Source organism: Pseudophryne corroboree, chromosome 1 (assembly GCF_028390025.1).
Source record: "Pseudophryne corroboree isolate aPseCor3 chromosome 1, aPseCor3.hap2, whole genome shotgun sequence".
Classification (NCBI taxonomy): Eukaryota; Metazoa; Chordata; class Amphibia; order Anura; family Myobatrachidae; genus Pseudophryne; species Pseudophryne corroboree.
This window is the reverse complement of record NC_086444.1, coordinates 120,218,162-120,239,231: the sequence shown is the minus strand read 5'-3', so window position 1 is coordinate 120,239,231 and position 21,070 is coordinate 120,218,162. Positions and strand designations below refer to the sequence as shown.

Genomic DNA, 21,070 nt, shown 5'->3' with positions numbered 1-21,070 from the left:
AAACGGGTCCACTAGGAGCCACTGGCACTTTAAGAGTTTGAGAGAGTCTGAACCTCAGGGAGGGAAGCCAACTGTTACAGGAAGAAAATGGATAGGGCCGAAATCTGGACCTTTACGGATCCCAACCTCAGGCCCCTATCCACACCTGCTTGCAGGAAGAGGAGAAACCATCCCAGTTGATACTCCACCGTAGGAAACTTCTTGGACTCACACCAAGATACATATTTTTTCCAAATACGATGGTAATGTTTAGATGTTACTTCATTCCTAGCCTGTATCAGGGTAGGAATAACCTTGTTCGGAATACCCTTCCGAGCTAATATCTGGCGTTCAACCTCTATGCCGTCAAACGTAGCCGTGGTAAGTCTTGATAAGCGAATGGCCGCTGCTGCAGCAGGTCCTCCCGAAGAGGAAGAGGCCTTGGCTCTTCTAGCAGTAGATCCAGAAGAACCGCGTACCAAGCCCTTCTTGGCCAGTCTGGAGCAATGAGGATTGCCTAAACTCTTGTTCTCCTTATGAGTTTTAGAACTCTTGGAATGAGTGGAAGTGGAGGAAACACGTACACTGACTGGAAGACCCACGGAGTCATGAGGGCGTCCACCGCCACGGCTTGCGGGTCCCTCGACCTGGAACAATGCTGCCGAAGCTTCTTGTTGAGACAAGAGGCCATCATGTCTATTTGAGGTACACCCCAAAGATCTGTTACCTCCGTGAACACCTCCGGATGGAGTCCGCACTCTCCTGGATGGAGATCGTGTCTGCTGAGGAAGTCCGCTTCCCAGTTGTCTACTCCCGGAAAGAATATTGCTGACATCGCCAACGTGTTTTTTTCTGCCCAGAGGAAGATTCTTGTAACCTCTGACATTGCAGCTCCGTTCTTCGTTCCGCCCTGTCGGTTTATGTAAGCCACCGTCGTTACATTGACCAACTGCACCTGAATGGCTCGATCTCGCAGAAGATGGGCCGCTTGGAGAAGACCGTTGTAGACGGCTCTTAGATCCAGAATGTTTATGGAAGGCTGGATTCCAGGCTTGACCACCTTCCTTGGAAGGTTACCACTTGATTGACTGCGCCCCAGCCCCAGAGACTCGCATCCGTGGTTAGAAGGATCCAGTCCTGAATCCCGAACCTGCGGCCTTCCAGAAGGTGAGGTAGTAGTAGCAGCCACCAGAGGAGTGAAATCCTGGCTTTCGACAGATGTATTCTCTGGCGCATGTGTAGATGAGATCCCGACCACTTGTCCGGGAGATCCAGTTGGAAGGGCCGAACATGAAACCTTCCATACTGTAGAGCCTCTAAAGAGGCCACCATCTTCCCCAGAAGGCGAATGCACTGATGAACCGAAACCCGGGCTGGCTTCAGGACATCCCGGACCATTGTTTGTATTCAACCGTGTTCCCTGAGATGAGTTGTGAGAACAATGGACTGCAACAACTTCTCCCTGGACGATGCCTTTATCAGCAGATCATCCAGATATGGGATTATGTTCACCCCTTGTCTGCGGAGGAGAACTATCATCTCCGCCATCACCTTGGTGAACACCCTCGGTGCTGTGGAAAGGCCGAATGACAGTGCCTGAAATTGATAGTGACTGTCCAACAGTGCAAATCTGAGATAAGCCTGGTGCGTCAGCAAAATCGGAATGTGGAGGTACGCATCCTTGATATCCAGGGATACCAGAAATTCTCCCTCCTCCAGACCTGAAATCACTGCTCTGAGAGACTCCATATTGAATTTGAACACCCTCAGGTAAGGGTTGAACGATTTCAAATTCAACCATCCGGTTTCAGTACCACTAAAAGAAAACCCTTGTTTCGCATATGAGGTGGACCTGGGACAATGACCAGTGACTTTTCCAATTTTAGGATGGCGTCCTGTAGGATAGTCCTGTCTGTCAGCAAAGCTGGCAAGCCTGATTTGAAGAATCAGTGAGGCGGGACTTCTTTAAACTCATGTCTGTACCCCTGGGACACAATATCCTGTACCCAGGGATCCAGGCCGGACGACACCCACATGTGTCTGAAACATCTGAGTCTCGTACACACCAGCCCTTCCTCCAGGCTTTGAGGTCCATCCTCATGCTGAGGATTTTGAGGAACCAGAAGCAGGTATCTGGTCCTGGTAGCCTGCGGGTGCAGGCTTTTTGGATTTTGCCCGACCACCTCTAAAGAAAGTGGTAGTAGGCTTGGACATTTTTACCTTAGCGGTCCGAAAGGACTGCAGCACAGCTGAAGAAACTGGATTCTTCGTAGAAGGTGTAGCAGAGGGAAGGAAAGGTGACTTACCTGTGGTTGCCGTGGAAATCAATGCATCCAACGCTTCCCCAAATAGAGCCTGACCTGTGTAGGGTAGGTTCTCCACACTTCTCCTGGATTCTGCATCTGCAGACCATTTGCGTAGCCAGAGACCCCTGTGGGCTGAGATCGACATGGAAGATATCCGTGCAGTCAGCGTCCCCAGGTCCTTCATGGATTCCACCATGAACCCCGCAGGATCCTGTATGTTACGTAAAAACAATTCAATGTCACCTCTATCCATTGTCTCCAAATCCTCTAGTAATATGCCTGACCACTTTACTATGGCTTTAGAAATCCATGCGCAGGCAATAGTGGGTCTTAACGCCACTCCTGAAGCAGTGTATATGGATTTGAGCGTAGTGTAAATTTTATGATTAGCCGGTTCTTTTAACGCGGTAGATCCAGGGACAGGTAAAACCACCTTTTTAGACAGTCTGTAAACAGATGCGTCCACAATGGGTGGGTTAACCCATTTTTTCCTATCTTCCTCAGGGAAGGGAAAAGCAACCAGAACCCTTTTTGGGATCAGGAGTTTTTTCTCTGGGTTTTCCCAGGATTTTTCAAATATAGCGTTTAATTCTTTAGACGCAGGGGAGGTTAGCTGGGCTTTCTTATTGTCTGTGAAGTAAGCCTCCTCAACCTGCTCAGGTGTAGTGTAATTAATATTTAACACATCTCTAATGGCCTCAATCATGAGCTGCACCCCCTTAGTAAGGGATGCTGCCCCCTGTATCCGTGTCATTTTGCATGATTTGGGCAAGTGCACGCATCTGTGGGAACATGCTAGGGGATTTTGCGGGAATAGGGACAGAGCCTGACCAAACTGCCATAGACTTCTTCAACACCTGAGTTGCAGTCTCAGTATTAGCTTCAACAATGGGGATCTGAGACAAAGCATTACAATCCTGTGTACATGGAATGGATCCCTCCTGAGAGGAAACATCTTCTGCAGCATATGACACAGAGGGGGTCATTCCGAGTTGATCGCTCGCTAGCAGTTTTTAGCAGCCGTGCAAACGCATTGTCGCCGACCACTGGGGGTGTATTTTTGCTTTGCAGAAATGCGAACGCTTGTGCAGCAGAGCGCCTGCAAAATCGTTTTGTGCAAAACAAGACCAGCCCTGTAGTTACTCTTCGTGTGCGTTGATTCTAACGATGGAGGGACGGCTTTTGACATCACACACCCGCCCAGCAAACGCCCAGCCACGCCTGCGTTTTTTCTGCCACGCCTGCATTTTTCCAAACACTCCCTGAAAACGGTCAGTTGCCTCCCAGAAACGCCCAATTCATGTCAATCTACTTGCGATCGGCTGTGCGTTTGGAATCGTCGCTAGAACCAGTGCAAAACCACAAAGGACTTTGTACCCGTACATCGCGCGTGCGCATTGCAGTGCGTATGCATGCGCAGAAATGCCGATTTTTAGCCTGATTGCTGCGCTACGAACAACGGCAGCTAGCGATCAACTCGGAATGACCCCCAGAGTGCTTAGACATAGCTATGTGAGATAGTAAACACCTAAACACACACACACACACACACGGAAATGTCAGACACAGTTTCCCCCCCAGCAAGCATGCCACAGAGAGACACAGAGGGTGGGATTCAAATCATATATCACGCCCAATTTCCTTTCTAAAATGATCTCCGTTATCGCGCATATTGCGCCCATAGTGATCAGGTTTAGCTGTGTAAAGGGTTGGGTGCCTCCCTACTTTGGGGGTAGCAAGCTGAGATAATGATACCACGCCCCTGAGGGCAGAACCAGAACTGGTGTGGAAAGGGGTGAAAAGAAGTGAATCCCACCCAGAGATTGGAGCCAACCACACACAGCGCTTTTTAAGGTAGAACTAATAACACTACCAGCGCTGTCTGTGTACCTTAACAGGCTACACAGACTTTACACAGCCTCTCCCCCTTCTAGAACCCCCTGGTACCGTACAAGGCAGCTGGAGTTGATCTGGAGGGACAGCTCTCCCTGTCCGCGCTTCTGCAGGAAGGAAAATGGTGCTGATCACTGCTGGGTCCGCTCTGAGGAGAAGCTCCGCCCCCTTTTATGGCACTGTCTTCCCGCTCTTCTGAAGATTATACTGGCCTGAGGAATTGTGCTGTCAGCGATCCTGGGACCCTGAAAGGCTTGCTGGACAGCGTAGGGTGTAGGCGCTGGCTCAGGGCACCCCTCACAGTGCCGCACCATGTACCGCTGAGCCCCGGAGCGCAGTTAATACTACGCTCCCTACCCTGTTGCCGCCATCTTCACACCAGCTCCCCGCTTGCCAGGGGGCCGGTGACTAACTCTCCACTGATCTTCTGGCTCTGTAAGGGGGTGGTGGCATGCTGCTGGGGTGAGCGATCCCCTGTGGCGGCAAACGTTCAATTTCCTCAGGAGCTCAGTGTCCTGTCAGCGGAGAGAGTGGCTCAGACCCCACAGGGCGGACACTACTGACCCCCCTTAGTCCCTCGTAGCAGGGAGGCTGTTGCCAGAATCCTCCCTGTAAAATAATAAACTCTAAAATAAACTTTTACTAGAGAAACTCTGGAGAGCTCCCCTAGCTGTGACCGGCTCCTCCGGGCACATTTTCTAAACTGAGTCTGGTAGGAGGGGCATAGAGGGAGGAGCCAGCCCACACTCTCAAACTTTTAAAGTGCCAGTGGCTCCTAGTGGACCCGTCTATACCCCCATGGAACTAATGTGGACCCCAGCATCCTCTAGGACGTAAGAGAAAATAAGGCGATCCATGTGTACACATGGATCTCTTTTCCCAATTGCCAGGACCACTCGTGACTTCTGTCACTTGGGGACCCGCCAGCCAATCAGTAAGCGCTATATCATAGCGCTCTCCTGATTGGCTGCACGCTCCTGGCTTGCCAATCAAGCTGCGCGCATAGGCTAAAATGGGGGGGGAAAATCCCCAGTATAGTCTATGTTTGGAACCTGCAGTCTACCGCAGACTCTTGTGGGTGACCCCAATTAACCTTGCGGCCTCCGGTGAAGTAGCCACCCACCGCCCAGGGGTGGCGGATATGCTTTTGGGGGGACCTGCACGTCTTTTGGTGTTTTCTTTTTTTACTTTTTAAGTACTGTATTTCTTTACTTTTACAAACAGAAGCATGCACGGATCTCACTGATCTGTGCATGCTTCTGTCAAACTAGCGCAATGTAATGAAACATCACATTACATTGTGCGAGTTTTAATTCTAGAAAACTTGCACTACATTGCACAATGTAATAGACTCAAACTTAAAAAGTTGCACGCTATTACATTGGGTGAGTTAGGGGACAAACTCGCACCTTCTAATGTGCGAGAAGGTGCGGGTTTCTCTTGCAAAAAAAACTTGCACCCCATTACATCCCGCCAATGGTTGAAATGGTTGACACAAGGATTTCTTTTTACATTTTTTTTTTACTTTTGCTTAATTTACCATCCACGCGGACTATGACTGGGAATAGTAACCTTTGGCAAGTGCAGTGGTATTAGAGTGAGCCACCTTACGCTAAGCGTGGCAAGCGTACCACTAATGGTCACATATGATGAAAGATAAAAAACCCTAAAAAACTTGTGTTGACTTTATTTTGTGTTGACCATTTTCAGGTTGACCTTATGACCCTGTCAATCTTTTGTACCTGTCAACCTTACCTACTGTCTACCTTTTAACTGTTGACATTTCGAACCTGTTGACCTAATGCATGTTGACTCTATGGGGTCGACCTAATGACTGTCTATCTAGTTACTCTAGATCTTCTATAACACACCCGTTCAGAGTTAAGCAGATAGAAGCTGATTGGTTGATACTTTATCTCTCTCCACGTTTATCTCTGACCAAGCTTTGATACATATGTCCCCATATATGTGCTACTCTAGCATTGTTATGAGCCAAAGATTCTGGGAAATGTAAGTTACATAGACCTCATCAGGAGGATAGAGGTGTGTGATGAGCATGTGATGTTCTATAGAAGCAGCCTCACTAAAACAATTAATACAATTAATCTTCGCTACCTTTACACTTCTTAAGCTTAGTGGATCTGAGTTGTGTACTATATTGTCCAATCAGGTGCTGGGAAAATCCCTCAACATTTTTTGTTATGCATGTTTCAGCACTATGGAGAATAAACAGATCATCTAAACTGGGTTTAGAAAATACGTAAATTGTGAGTGGCCTGAGCATTGAACACCCTCGGTGAACACCCTCGGTGCTGTGGAAAGGCCAAATGACAGTGCCTGAAATTGATAGTGACTGTCCAACAGTGCAAATCTGAGATAAGCCTGGTGCGTCAGCAAAATCGGAATGTGGAGGTACGCATCCTTGATATCCAGGGATACCAGAAATTCTCCCTCCTCCAGACCTGAAATCACTGCTCTGAGAGACTCCATATTGGATTTGAACACCCTCAGGTAAGGGTTGAACGATTTCAAATTCAACCATCCGGTTTCAGTACCACTAAAAGAAAACCCTTGTTTCGCATATGAGGTGTCCCTGGGACAATGACCAGTGACTTTTCCAATTTTAGGATGGCTTCCTGTAGGATAGCCCTGTCTGTCAGCAAAGCTGGCAAGCCTGATTTGAAGAATCAGTGAGGCGGGAGTTCTTTAAACTCCTGTCTGTACCCCTGGGACACAATATCCTGTACCCAGGGATCCAGGCCGGACGACACCCACATGTGTCTGAAACGTCTGAGTCTCGTACACACCAGCCCTTCCTCCAGGCTTTGAGGTCCATCCTCATGCTGAGGATTTTGAGGAACCAGAAGCAGGTATCTGGTCCTGGTAGCCTGCTGGTGCAGGCGTTTTTGATTTTGCCCGACCACCTCTAAAGAAAGTGGTAGTAGGCTTGGACATTTTTACCTTAGCGGTCCGAAAGGACTGCGGCACAGCTGAAGAAACTGGATTCTTCGTAGAAGGTGTAGCAGAGGGAAGGAAAGGTGACTTACATGTGGTTGCCGTGGAAATCCACGCATCCAACGCTCCCCAAATAGAGCCTGACCTGTGTAGGGTAGGTTCTCCACACTTCTATCTATCATAGCGCTCTCCTGATTGGCTGCACGCTCCCAGCCTGCCAATCAAGGTACGCGCATAGGCTAAAATGGGGGGAAAAATCCCCAGTATAGTCTATGTTGGGAACCTGCAGTCTACCGCAGACTGCAAGGTTAATTGAGGTCACTCTTGTGGGTGACCCCAATTAACCTTGCGGCCTACGGTGAAGTTGCCACCCACAGCCCAGGGGTGGCGGATTAACTTTTGGGGGGACCTGCACGTCTTTTGGTGTTTTTTTTTTTTACTTTTTAAGTACTCTATTTCTTTACTTTTACAAACAGAAGCATGCACGGATCTCACTGATCTGCGCATGCTTCTGTCAAACTAGCACAATGTAATGAAACATTACATTACATTGTGCGAGTTTTAATTCTAGAAAACTTGCACTACATTGTACAATGTAATAGACTCAAACTTAAAAACTTGCACGCTATTACATTGGGCGAGTTAGGGGACAAACTCGCACCTTGTAATGTGCGAGAAGGTGCGGGTTTCTCTTGCAAAAAAAACTTGCACCCCATTACATCCCGCCAATGGTTGAAATGGTTGACACAAGGATTTATTTTTACATTTTTTTTTTACTTTTGCTTAATTTACCATCCACGCGGACTATGACTTGCAATAGTAACCTGTGGCAAGTGCAGTGGTATTAGAGTGAGCCACCTTACGCTAAGCGTGGCAAGCGAAGGGTACTCATTTCCACTAATGGTCACATATGATGAAAGATAAAAAACCCTAAAAAACTTGTGTTGACTTTTTTTGTGTTGACCATTTTCAGGTTGACCTTATGACCCTGTCAATCTTTTGTACCTGTCAACCTTACCTACTGTCTACCTTTTAACTGTTGACATTTCGACCCTGTTGACCTAATGCATGTTGACTCTATGGGGTCGACCTAATGACTGTCTGTCTAGTTACTCTAGATCTTCTATAACACACCCGTTCAGAGTTAAGCAGTTAGAAGCTGATTGGTTGATACTTTATCTCTCTCCACGTTATCTCTGGCCAAGCTTTGATACATATATCCCCATATATGTGCAAATCTAGCATTGTTATGAGCCAAAGATTCTGGGAAATGTAAGTTACATAGACCTCATCAGGAGGATAGAGGTGTGTGATGATCATCTAAACTGGGTTTAGAAAATACGTAAATTGTGAGTGACCTGAGCATTGATTCAGAAGGCCTCTGTGCAAAGGCTACAATGTCATGCCGCAGACTGTAATAAATCACTACCTAGTCCATATCTCTGTGACCAGTGAGCAATTCAAAAACTCATAAAGCAGTTTATTCTTCATAATCCCCAAAACTCATCGTTGTTCCAGCAAATAAAAAGAACAGAAAATAGATTTGGATATGATTTGGATTTCTCATTTTTGACAGTTTGTGGAACACTCGCTGAGGCTAATGCAATTTTTGTACAAAGGTTCTTGCCAAGGTCAAAGAGTTAAAATAAATACAATTAGCAATTGTACTTATCAGTAAGTCATATTGATCCATGCAGCAGCGACGTGCGGTGAGGTGAATGTCTTGGGAGGCACACGTGGGAATGGGTCGGAATGCTGGAAGCTTGTCTCACTCCCTACTCACTATAACTCTCCCCTAACTACACTAAGCTACAGTGTCCACTGAGTCTCCTATTTGCTTTCCTGTGTCTTCTCTTGCTGCTACTGACTGAGCTCCGACTACAGTGCACTTCCTGGTCACTCGACATACCCAAGTGTGCTTCAGTGCACAAGTCCCTCTCCCACACTCAGAGGCATGCCTCTATTAGCTCCCTTTCTGTGCAGCTTTACTGCCCGTGGTGTGTCCCTGCCCCCAGCTCTGCAAAGCAGTGTCTGACTGTAGAACCTAAGCAGAGCTGTTGCTGCCTCATCTGACCTCTCCCTGCAGCTGCAGGGATCTCCACAAAGCTTCTGAGTGTTAGCTATAAAAAGGATTACAATAAACAAAGATGTGCATGTTATAAATATCTTCTTTGTATTATTCTAATTGTTCATATATAAAATCTCAGGAGTTTGACGGCACGTCTCTGCTGTGCAGTGCTTCTAGTAGGATGTGTTTTCCATTGTTTTTTAATTTCTAATTGGTTTTGAACTGATGGTCAGTAACCATTGGTTTTGGTTTAGAAATAATAATAAGAATTTACTTACAGATAATTCTATTTCTCGTAGTCCGTAGTGGATGCTGGGGACTCCGTAAGGACCATGGGGAATAGCGGATCCGCAGGAGACTGGGCACATCTAAAGAAAGCTTTAGGACTATCTGGTGTGCACTGGCTCCTCCCCCTATGACCCTCCTCCAAGCCTCAGTTAGGATACTGTGCCCGGACGAGCGTACACAATAAGGAAGGATTTTGAATCCCGGGTAAGACTCATACCAGCCACACCAATCACACCGTACAACTTGTGATCTGAACCCAGTTAACAGCATGATAACAGAGGAGCCTCTAGAAAAGATGGCTCACTACAGCAATAACCCGATTTTTTGGTAACAATAACTATGTACCAGTATTGCAGACAATCCGCACTTGGGATGGGCGCCCAGCATCCACTACGGACTACGAGAAATAGAATTATCGGTAAGTAAATTCTTATTTTCTCTAACGTCCTAAGTGGATGCTGGGGACTCCGTAAGGACCATGGGGATTATACCAAAGCTCCCAAATGGGCGGTAGAGTGCGGATGACTCTGCAGCACCAAATGAGAGAACTCCAGGTCCTCCTCAGCCAGGATATCAATTTTGTAGAATTTTACAAATGTATTTGCTCCTGACCAAGTAGCTGCTCGGCAAAGTTGTAAAGCCGAGACCCCTCGGGCAGCCGCCCAAGATGAGCCCACCTTCCTTGTGGAGTGGGCATTTACAGATTTTTGGCTGTGGCAGGCCTGCCACAGAATGTGCAAGCTGAATTGTACTACAAATCCAACGAGCAATATACTGCTTAGAAGCAGGAGCACCCAGCTTTTTGGGTGCATACAGGATAAACAGCGAGTCAGATTTCCTGACTCCAGCCGTCCTGGAAACATATATTTTCAGGGCCCTGACAACGTCTAGCAACTTGGAGTCCTCCAAGTCCCTAGTAGCCGCAGGCACCACAAATAGGTTGGTTCAGGTGAAACGCTGAAACCACCTTAGGGAGAAACTGAGGACGAGTCCTCAATTCCGCCCTGTCCGAATGGAAAATCAGATAAGGGCTTTTTCAGGATAAAGCCGCCAATTCTGACACGCGCCTGGCCCAGGCCAGGGCCAACAGCATGACCACTTTCCATGTGAGATATTTTAACTCCACAGATTTAAGTGGTTCAAACCAATGTGACTTTTGGAACCCAAAACTACATTGAGATCCCAAAGTGCCACTGGAGGCACAAAAGGAGGCTGTATATGCAGTACCCCTTTTACAAACGTCTGAACTTCAGGGACTGAAGCTAGTTCTTTTTGGAAGAAAATTGACAGGGCCGAAATTTGAACCTTAATGGACCCCAATTTCAGGCCCATAGACACTCCTGTTTGCAGGAAATGTAGGAATCGACCCAGTTGAATTTCCTCCGTCGGGCCTTACTGGCCTCGCACCACGCAATATATTTTCGCCAATTGCGGTGATAATGTTTTTGCGGTTACATCCTTCCTGGCTTTGATCAGGATAGGGATGACTTCATCCGGAATGCCTTTTTTCCTTCAGGATCCGGCGTTCAACCGCCATGCCGTCAAACGCAGCCGCGGTAAGTCTTGGAACAGACAGGGTCCTTGCTGGAGCAGGTCCCTTCTTAGAGGTAGAGGCCACGGATCCTCCGTGAGCATCTCTTGAAGTTCCGGTTACCAAGTCCTTCTTGGCCAATCCGGAGCCACGAATATAGTGCTTACTCCTCTCCATCTTATCAATCTCAGTACCTTGGGTATGAGAGGCAGAGGAGGGAACACATACCCTGACTGGTACACCCACGGTGTTACCAGAGCGTCTACAGCTATTGCCTGAGGGTCCCAGGACCTGGCGCAATACCTGTCGAGTTTTTCCCAACGGTTTATAATCATGTGGAAGACTTCTGGGTGAAGTCCCCACTCTCCCGGGTGGAGGTCGTGCTGAGGAAGTCTGCTTCCCAGTTGTCCACTCCCGGAATGAATACTGCTGACAGTGCTATCACATGATTTTCCGCCCAGCGAAGAATCCTTGCAGCTTCTGCCATTGCCCTCCTGCTTCTTGTGCCACCCTGTCTGTTTACGTGGGTGACTGCCGTGATGTTGTCCGACTGGATCAACACCGGCTGACCTTGAAGCAGAGGTCTTGCTAAGCTTAGAGCATTGTAAATGTCCCTTAGCTTCAGGATATTTATGTGAAGTGATGTCTCCAGGCTTGACCATAAGCCCTGGATATTCCTTCCCTGTGTGACTGCTCCCCAGCCTCACAGGCTGGCATCCGTGGTCAGCAGGACCCAGTACTGAATGCCGAATCTGCGGCCCTCTAGAAGATGAGCACTCTGCAACCACCACAGGAGGGACACCCTTGTCCTTGGTGACAGGGTTATCCGCTGATGCATCTGAAGATGCGACCCGGACCATTTGTCCAGCAGGTCCCACTGGAAAGTTCTTGCGTGGAATCTGCCGAATGGGATTGCTTCGTAGGAAGCCACCATTTTACCCAGAACCCTTGTGCATTGATGCACTGAGACTTGGCTCGGTTTTAGGAGGTTCCTGACTAGCTCGGATAACTCCCTGGCTTTCTCCTCCGGGAGAAACACCTTTTTCTGGACTGTGTCCAGAATCATCCCTAGGAACAGAAGACAAGTCGTCGGAACCAGCTGCGATTTTGGAATATTGAGAATCCAATCGTGCTGCCGCAACACTACCTGAGATAGTGCTACACCGACCTCCAACTGTTCCCTGGATCTTACCCTTATCAGGGAATTGTCCAAGTAAGGGATAACTAAAATTCCCTTCCTTCGAAGGAATATCATCATTTCGGCCATTACCTTGGTAAAGACCCGGGGTGCCGTGGACCATCCATACGGCAGCGTCTGAACTGATAGTGACAGTTCTGTACCATAAACCTGAGGTACCCTTGGTGAGAAGGGTAAATTTTGACATGAAGGTAAGCATCCTTGATGTCCCGAGACATCATGTAGTCCCCTTCTTCCAGGTTCGCAATCACTGCTCTGAGTGACTCAATCTTGAATTTGAACCTCTGTATGTAAGTGTTCAAAGATTTTTAGATTTAGAATCGGTCTCACCGAGCCGTCCGGCTTCGGTACCACAACAGTGTGGAATAATACCCCGTTCCCTGTTGCAGGAGGGGTATCTTGATTATCACCTGCTGGGAATACAGCTTGTGAATGGCTTCCAAAACTGTCTCCCTGTCAGAAGGAGACATCGGTAAAGCCGACTTTAGGAAACGGCGAGGGGGAGACGTCTCGAATTCTAATTTGTACCCCTGAGATATCACCTGAAGGATCCAGGGGTCTACTTGCGAGTGAGCCCACTGCGCGCTGAAATTCATTGAGACGGGCCCCCCACCGTGCCTGATTCTGCTTGTAAAGCCCCAGCGTATACTGAGGGCTTGGCAGAGGCGGGAGAGGGTTTCTGTTCCTGGGAACTGGCTGATTTCTGCAGCCTTTTTCCTCTCCCTCTGTCACGGGGCAGAAATGAGGAACCTTTTGCCCGCTTGTCCACGAAAAGACTGCGCCTGATAATACGGCGTCTTCTCATGTTGAGAGGCGACCTGGGGTACAAACGTGGATTTCCCAGCTGTTGCCGTGGCCACCAGGTCTGAAAGACCGACCCCAAATAACTCCTCCCCTTAATAAGGCAATACTTCCAAATGCCGTTTGGAATACGCATCACCTGACCACTGACGTGTCCATAACCCTCTACTGGTAGAAATGGACAACGCACTTAGACTTGATGCCAGTCTGCAAATATTCCGCTGTGCATCACGCATATATAGAAATGCATCTTTTAAATGCTCTATAGGCAAAAATATACTGTCCCTATCTAGGGTATCAATATTTTCAGTCAGGGAATCCGACCACGCCAACCCAGCACTGCACATCCAGGCTGAGGCGATTGCTGGTCGCAGTATAACACCAGTATGTGTGTAAATACATTTTAGGATACCCTCCTGCTTTCTATCAGCAGGATCCTTAAGGGCGGCCATCTCAGGAGAGGGTAGAGCCCTTACAAGCGTGTGAGCGCTTTATCCACCCTAGGGGGTGTTTCCCAACGCACCCTAACCTCTGGCGGGAAAGGATATAATGCCAATAACATTTTCGAAATTATCAGTTGTTATCGGGGGAAACCCACGCATCATCACACACCTCATTTAATTTCTCAGATTCAGGAAAACTACAGGTAGTTTTTCCTCACCGAACATAATACCCCTTTTTGGTGGTACTCGTATTATCAGAAATGTGTAAAACATTTTTCATTGCCTCAATCATGTAACGTGTGGCCCTACTGGAAGTCACATTTGTCTCTTCACCGTCGACACTGGAGTCAGTATCCGTGTCGGCGTCTATATCTGCCATCTGAGGTAACGGGCGCTTTAGAGCCCCTGACGGCCTATGAGACGTCTGGACAGGCAGAAGCTGAGTAGCCGGCTGTCTCATGTCAACCACTGTCTTTTATACAGAGCTGACACTGTCACGTAATTTCTTCCAACAGTTCATCCACTCAGGTGTCGACCCCCTAGGGGGTGACATCACTATTACAGGCAATCTGCTCCGTCTCCACATCATTTTTCTCCTCATACATGTCGACACAAAAGTACCGACATACAGCACACACACAGGGAATGCTCTGATAGAGGACAGGACCCCACTAGCCCTTTGGGGAGACAGAGGGAGAGTTTGCCAGCACACACCAGAGCGCTATATATATACAGGGATAACCTTATATAAGTGTTTTTCCCCTTATAGCTGCTGTATAGTTAATACTGCGCCTAATTAGTGCCCCCCTCTCTTTTTTAACCCTTTCTGTAGTGTAGTGACTGCAGGGGAGAGCCAGGGAGCTTCCCTCCAACGGAGCTGTGAGGGAAAATGGCGCCAGTGTGCTGAGGAGATAGGCTCCGCCCCCTTATCGGCGGCCTTATCTCCCGTTTTTCTATGTATTCTGGCAGGGGTTAAATGCATCCATATAGGACTCCCTGTTTAAGTGATCGCTGACTGCTGAATGGTTCAGACCTTCCCCCGGCATTTCCAGAGCACCCGGCACCTGCTACTAGCAAACCGTGGAAGTTACCTTCACACAGTGCCGGAGAGAACAGTGTTCTTTGGAAGCCGGAGCAGCGAGGCGGCTGACCGCTGGAGCGGTCAGCATTAGCCCCCTCGTGAGAACTGTCGGGCTGCCCGTACGGAAACCTTTCCTCATCCTGCTATACGGACACAGAAGCTGCCACTTATATGCACCACACTGCTACAACTCACAGGTAATAGTTGTTCATTACACCGTGTAATCCCGGGGACGCTCGGGTCACACTTAAAGCTCCTCAAACTTGCAAACAGGTCCCGTATTACAAGCACAAGGGACAGAGTGAGCAAAGGTACCTGTGACTTTTTATATCTGTGGTGCACAGTTTCTGAACGAAAACATCAGTGTCCTTTTATCATTGGGTGCAAATCAATACAAAGGATCCTATTACGGACTGAATTTGTGGCATAATATATTGCCGGTCTGGACATTTTACTATTCAGCTCACTTAATTTTATGAATGAGAATCATTAATTTATAATTGGTATGCAGTTGAGGGTGTTGTGACCACACCAGATCTTAATACTCTAGAAACAAAATATACATTTATGTTTTTACATGGTTATATGTTTTAAATAAATATTTACAATTGAGAATGGTGTGGAACAATTAATTGGCTCTATAGCGCGACCTCTTTTCTATATAAATTGCATCCATATGGCCCAGGAGCTATATGTGATGCATTTTTTTGCCATCCAAGGTGTTTTTATTGCGTCTCAGGGCGCCCCCCCCCAGCGCCCTGCACCCTCAGTGACCGGAGTGTGAAGTGTGCTGAGAGCAATGGCGCACAGCTGCAGTGCTGTGCACTACCTTGTTGAAGACAGGACGTCTTCTGCCGACGATTTTCCGGACCTCTTCTGCCTTCTGGCTCTGTAAGGGGGCCGGCGGCGCGGCTCTGGGACCCATCCAAGCTGGGCCTGTGATCGTCCCTCTGGAGCTAATGTCCAGTAGCCTAAGAAGCCCAATCCACTCTGCACGCAGGTGAGTTCGCTTCTTCTCCCCTTAGTCCCTCGATGCAGTGAGCCTGTTGCCAGCAGGTCTCACTGAAAATAAAAAACCTAAACTAAAACTTTCACTAAGAAGCTCAGGAGAGCCCCTAGTGTGCACCCTTCTCGTTCGGGCACAAAGATCTTAACTGAGGCTTGGAGGAGGGTCATAGGGGGAGGAGCCAGTGCACACCAGATAGTCCTAAAGCTTTCTTTAGCTGTGCCCAGTCTCCTGCGGAGCCGCTATTCCCCATGGTCCTTACGGAGTCCCCAGCATCCACTTAGGACGTTAGAGAAAAATGAATACATTAACTATTAATAAATTTACCTTCAGATCTTAATCGTGAAACGAAAATGTATAGGAGTAAAAATACAACAATGTCAACACATTTACCTCAGAGTAGTTGTAAGTGGTGTGATATTGAGTTGGTGATGCAGCCGGGAGTCATATATAACAGATGTACATAAACCATAAGGGAACTGCAGAACACCTTTGTGGGGCACTCTTTCAATATCTAAATGAAAAAACATTAAACGATAACATTTAATATAAAAGTTAAAAATAGTAATAATATATTCAAGTATCCCTTAGCTGAGAATAAAACAAACCAGACACTATGGGCAAGATTCAATTGTTATTGCATGTACCCGCGCTATTCAAATGTTGCTGCTGATGGGCGCAAAAGCTTAATTTCATCTCGCACCCCTGGGGGTGGCAAGCTGAAATGAGCAAAGAATGACCTGTTATCAGTGCCATAATGGGGGACAATTTAATATCGCCCCGCGATCTCCCATCACTTTAAACAGGAGATCGTGAACCAAGCATCTTGTTTTGCATTTTTTTCTATGATAATGCGTCTAAGATGCAAAGTAATGTAATAGGACACACAATCAGCTTCTGCTGATTAAAATGATATGCAGGATGCCTATATTCCACTCACTGCCCCCCATAGTAATTCCACACACTGCCCCCCATAATAATTCCACACACTGCCCCCCACCAGTAATTCCACACTGCCGCCGATAGTAATTCCACACACTGCCCCCCATAGTAATTCCACTCACTGACCCCGAGTAATTCCACACACTGTCCCCCTAATAACACTGCTCTAATGGTTTCAATATAGATAAAGCTGAATTGTGACAGACATGAGGGGGGAAAAATGTATAGGCCGGGATGTAATCGGAGCCGGGATGTAATGCATCCAGGAAAAAGTCAGACAAACTTGGACACAGGGTTGCCGACTTCTGGGCTGCTCTCTCCGGGAGAGAGCAGCCCGTCGTCTCAGCAGGGGGGGGGGGGGCGGGCCTGAGGAGCCGTGCAGGGGGCGGGCCAGAGGCGTAACGGGGGCGGGACAGATGCGGAATGGGGGCGGGGCTTCCTACGGCGTCATTTAAACCACGCCCCCCACTGTGTAATGCCGCTATTACCGGCATTATACAGCAGGAGGCGTGGTTACGATGCCCGGACCGCCCACTTTACTCGTTAAGTGGGCGGCAGGCAGGGGGTGACCCCCGTAAATCGGGAGACTTGCCTGCTCTTCCGGGGGGCCGGGAGGGTCACCCGTTTTTCGGGAGCCTCCCGGCCATTCCGGGAGGGTAGGCAAGTATGCTTGGACATTATAATGTGCAACTTTTTTACCCAGAACTCGGTCAATGTAATGATGTGCATCTTTTATGCTCCCAATGCATATTGGATTTGACTTCTGACAAGATTTTTAGAGCAGAAAGCATACGACTTTTTCAGACCAACTGGAATGTGCCTGTTTTTTTAACAGTTGCACATTGATACAAAGTAACAGTGATATAAAGCAACACACCCTATATAAACCCCAGTCCCCCAGGACGCACAAACAGCTTATGCTGATTAAATTGATACGCAGCAAGTCTATATTCTCAGTGCAATAGCGGCTGGATTGGCATACCTATATTACAGTGTTTGGCAAGAAAACCCTGTAGCAAAACATTTCATATGCAGATTAGGGATGAGCGTGTTCAGGCCTCTAAGGTCCGAACCCCCCCCCCCCCCTTCCCCCCTTTCTTCACGATCCAAGTCCGGAGCCGAGTCCGGCTCGGGACTTCCAGCCAGACTCTGATCCCGGATCAAGGCAAAACATCATGATCCCGCTGTCGGATTCTCGCGGGTTTTGGATTCCTTAAAAGGAGCCACGTGTTGCCACCATTTTCACTCTGGACTTGGAGAGTGAGGGAGACAGACCACTGTCTCTATGTGGGTGGTGGCGTACAGGGGTGCTGCTGTCCTGTACTGTCGTGTGGTGTACTGTGCTGTTAGGGGTGCTGCTGTCCTGTGCTGTACATTGGTGCTGTCCTGTGCTGTTAGGGGTGCTGCTCTCATGTGCTGTACAGGAGTGCTCTTCTGGTGTGCTGTCCTGTGCTGTTAGGAGTGCTGCTGTACTGTGCTGTACAGGGGTGCTGCAGTCCTTTGCTGTACAGGGGTGCAGTCCTGTGTGCTGTAAAAATAAAGGGGTGCTGTGGCCCTGTCCTGTGTGCTGTAAAATAAAGGGGCACTGTTCTGTGTGCTGTAAAAATAAAGGGGCACTGCTCTGTGTGCTGTAAAAATAAAGGGGCACTGTTCTGTGTGCTGTAAAAATAAAGGGGTGCTGTAAAAATAAAGGGGCACTGTTCTGTGTGCTGTAAAAATAAAGTGGCACTGTGGCCCTGTCCTGTGTGATGTAAAAATAAAGGGGCACTGTTCTGTGTGCTGTAAAAATAAAGGGGTTCTCTGGCCCTGTCCTGTGTGCTGTAGAAATAAAGGACCTCTGTCTCTCTGTGGGTGGTGGTGTACAGGGGTGCTGCTGTCCTCTGCTGTTCTGGGGTGCTGTCCTGTGGTGTACTGTGCTGTTAGGGGTGCTGCTGTCCTGTGCTGTACAGGGGTGCTGTCCTGTGTTAGGGGTGTAGCTGTCCTGTGCTGTACAGGAGTGCTTTTCTGGTGTGCTGTCCTGTGCTGTTAGGGGTACTGCTGTCCTGTGCTCTGTAAAAATAAAAGAGTGCTGTGGCCCTGTCCCGTGTGCTGTAAAAATAAAGGGGTGCTGTAAAAATAAAGGGGCACTGTTATGTGTGCTGTAAAAATAAAGGAGTGCTGTAAAAATAAAGAGGCACTGTTCTATGTGCTGTAAAAATAAAGGGGCACTGCGGCCCTGTCCTTTGTGCTGTAAAAATAAAGGGGCACTGTTCTGTTTGCTGTCAAAATAAAGGGACACTGTTCTGTGTGCTGTAAAAATAAAGGGGCACTGTTCTGCGTGCTGTAAAAATAAAGGGGCGCTGTGGCCCTGTCCTGTGTGCTGTAAAAATAAAGAGGTGCTGAAAAAATAATGGGGCACTGTTCTATGTGCTGTAAAAATAAAGGGGTGCTGTAAAAATAAAGGGGCACTATTCTGTGTCCTTTAAAAATAAAGGGGCACTGTTCTGTGTGCTGTAAAAATAAAGGGACACTGTTCTGTGTGCTGTAAAAATAAAGGGGCACTGTTCTGTGTGCTGTAAAAATAAAGGGACACTGTTCTGTGTGCTGTAAAAATAAAGGGGCACTGTTCAGTGTGCTGTAAAAATAAGGGGGCGCTGTGGCCCTGTCCTGTGTGCTGTAAAAATAAAGGACCACTGTCTCTCTGTGGGTGGTGGCGTACAGGGGTGCTGCTGTCCTCTGCTGTTCTGGGGTGCTGTCCAGTGGTGTACTGTGCTGTTAGGGGTGCTGCTGTCCTGTTCTGTACAGTGGTGCTGTCCTGTGTTGTTAGGGGTTCTACTTACCTGTGCTGAAAAGGAGTGCTGTTCTGGCGTGCTGTCCTGTGCTGTTAGGGGTGCTGGTGTACTGTGCTGTACAGGGGTGCAGTCCTGTGTGCTGTAAAAATAAAGGGGTGTTGTGGCCCTGTCCTGTGTGCTGTAAAAATAAGGACCACTGCCTCTCTGTGGGTGGTGGCGTACAGGGGTGTTGCTGTCCTTTGCTGTTCTGGGGTGCTGTTCAGTGGTGTACTGTGCTGTTAGGGGTGCTGCTGTCCTGTGCTGTACAGGGGTGCTGTCCTGTGTTGTTAGGGGTTCTACTTACCTGTGCTGTACAGGAGTGCTGTTTTTTTGCGTGCTGTCCTGTGCTGTTAGGGGTGCTGATGTACTTGCTGTACAGGGGTGCAGTCCTGTGTGCTGTAAAAATAAAGGGGTGCTGTGGCCCTGTCCTGTGTGCTGTAAAAATAAAGGGTGCTGTAAAAATAAAGGGGCACTGTTCTGTGTGCTGTAAAAATAAAGGGGCACTGTCCTTTGTGCTGTAAAAATAAAGGAGCACTGTTCTGTGTGCTGTAAAAATAAAGAGGTGCTGTAAAAATAAAGAGGCACTGTTCTATGTGCTGTAAAAATAAAGGGGCACTGCGGCCCTGTCCTTTGTGCTGTAAAAATAAAGGGGTACTGTCCTGTGTGCTGTAAAAATAAAGGGGCACTGTTCTGTGTACTGTAAAAAAAAAAGGGCGTGGGGCCCTGTCCTGTGTGCTGTAAAAATAAAGGGGTGCTGTAAAAATAAAGGGGCACTGTTCTATGTGCTGTAAAAAATAAAGAGGTGCTGTAAAAATAAAGGGGCACTATTCTGTGTGCAGTAAACGTAAAGTGGCACTGTAGCCCCGTCCTGTGTGCTGTAAAATTAAAGGGGTGCTGTAAAAATAAAGGGCACTGTTCTATGTGCTGTAAAAAATAAAGAGGTGCTATAAAAATAAAGGGGCACTATTCTGTGTGCAGTAAACGTAAAGTGGCACTGTAGCCCCGTCCTGTGTGCTGTAAAATTAAAGGGGTGCTGTAAAAATAAAGGGCACTGTTCTGTGTCCTTTAAAAATAAAGGGGCACTATTCTGTGTGCTGTAAAAATAAAGGGGCACTGTTCTGTGTGCTGTAAAAATAAAGGGGTGGTGTAAAAATAAAGGGGCACTGTTCTGGGTGCTGTAAAAATAAAGGGGCGCTGTGGCCTTGTCCTGTATGCTGTAAAAATAAAGCGGCACTGTTCTGGTTGCTGTAAAAATAAAGTGGTGCTGTAGCCCTGTCCTGTGTCCTGTAAAAATAAAGGGGCACTGTTCTGTGTGCTGTAAAGATAAAGGGGTGCTGTGGCCCTGTCCTGCGTGCTGTAAAAATAAAGGAGCACTGTTCAGTGTGCTGTAAAAATAAAGTGGATCTGTGGCCCTGTCCTGTGTGCTGTAAAAATAAAGGGGCACTGTTCTGTGTGCTGGAAAAATAAAGGGACACTGTGGCCCTGTCCTGTGTGCTGTAAAAATAAAGGGGCACTGTTCCATGTGCTAAAAAAAAACAAATTGGCACTGTGGCCCTGTCCTCTGTGCTGTAAGGATAAAGGGGCACTGTTCTGTGTGTTGTAAAAATAAATGGGTGCTGTGGCCCTGTCCTGTGTGCTGTAAAAATAAAGGGGCACTGTTCTGTGTGCAGAAAAAATAAAGGGGCACTGTGGCCCTGTCCTGTGTGCTGTAAAAATAAAGGGGCACTGTTCTATGTGCTGAAAAAAAACAAATTGGCGCTGTGGCCCTG

At 47.8% G+C, this 21,070-nt stretch overlaps 1 protein-coding gene and 1 long non-coding RNA gene across 2 annotated transcripts in view; one reads left to right on the top strand and one right to left on the bottom strand.

Annotated features, from left to right (window-relative positions):
- ANKRD55 (ankyrin repeat domain 55) overlaps window positions 1-21,070 on the top strand; it is a 315,713-nt gene that overhangs the window by 15,849 nt on the left and 278,794 nt on the right. The gene's annotated exons all lie outside the window — the stretch shown is intronic.
- The window catches only part of LOC134979992 (uncharacterized), a 35,984-nt gene that overhangs the window by 7,487 nt on the left and 7,427 nt on the right, over window positions 1-21,070 (bottom strand). Inside the window, exon 2 of the long non-coding RNA XR_010190357.1 lies at window positions 15,943-16,063. This is a non-coding gene — a long non-coding RNA (uncharacterized LOC134979992). The remainder of the gene's footprint in view (window positions 1-15,942; window positions 16,064-21,070) is intronic.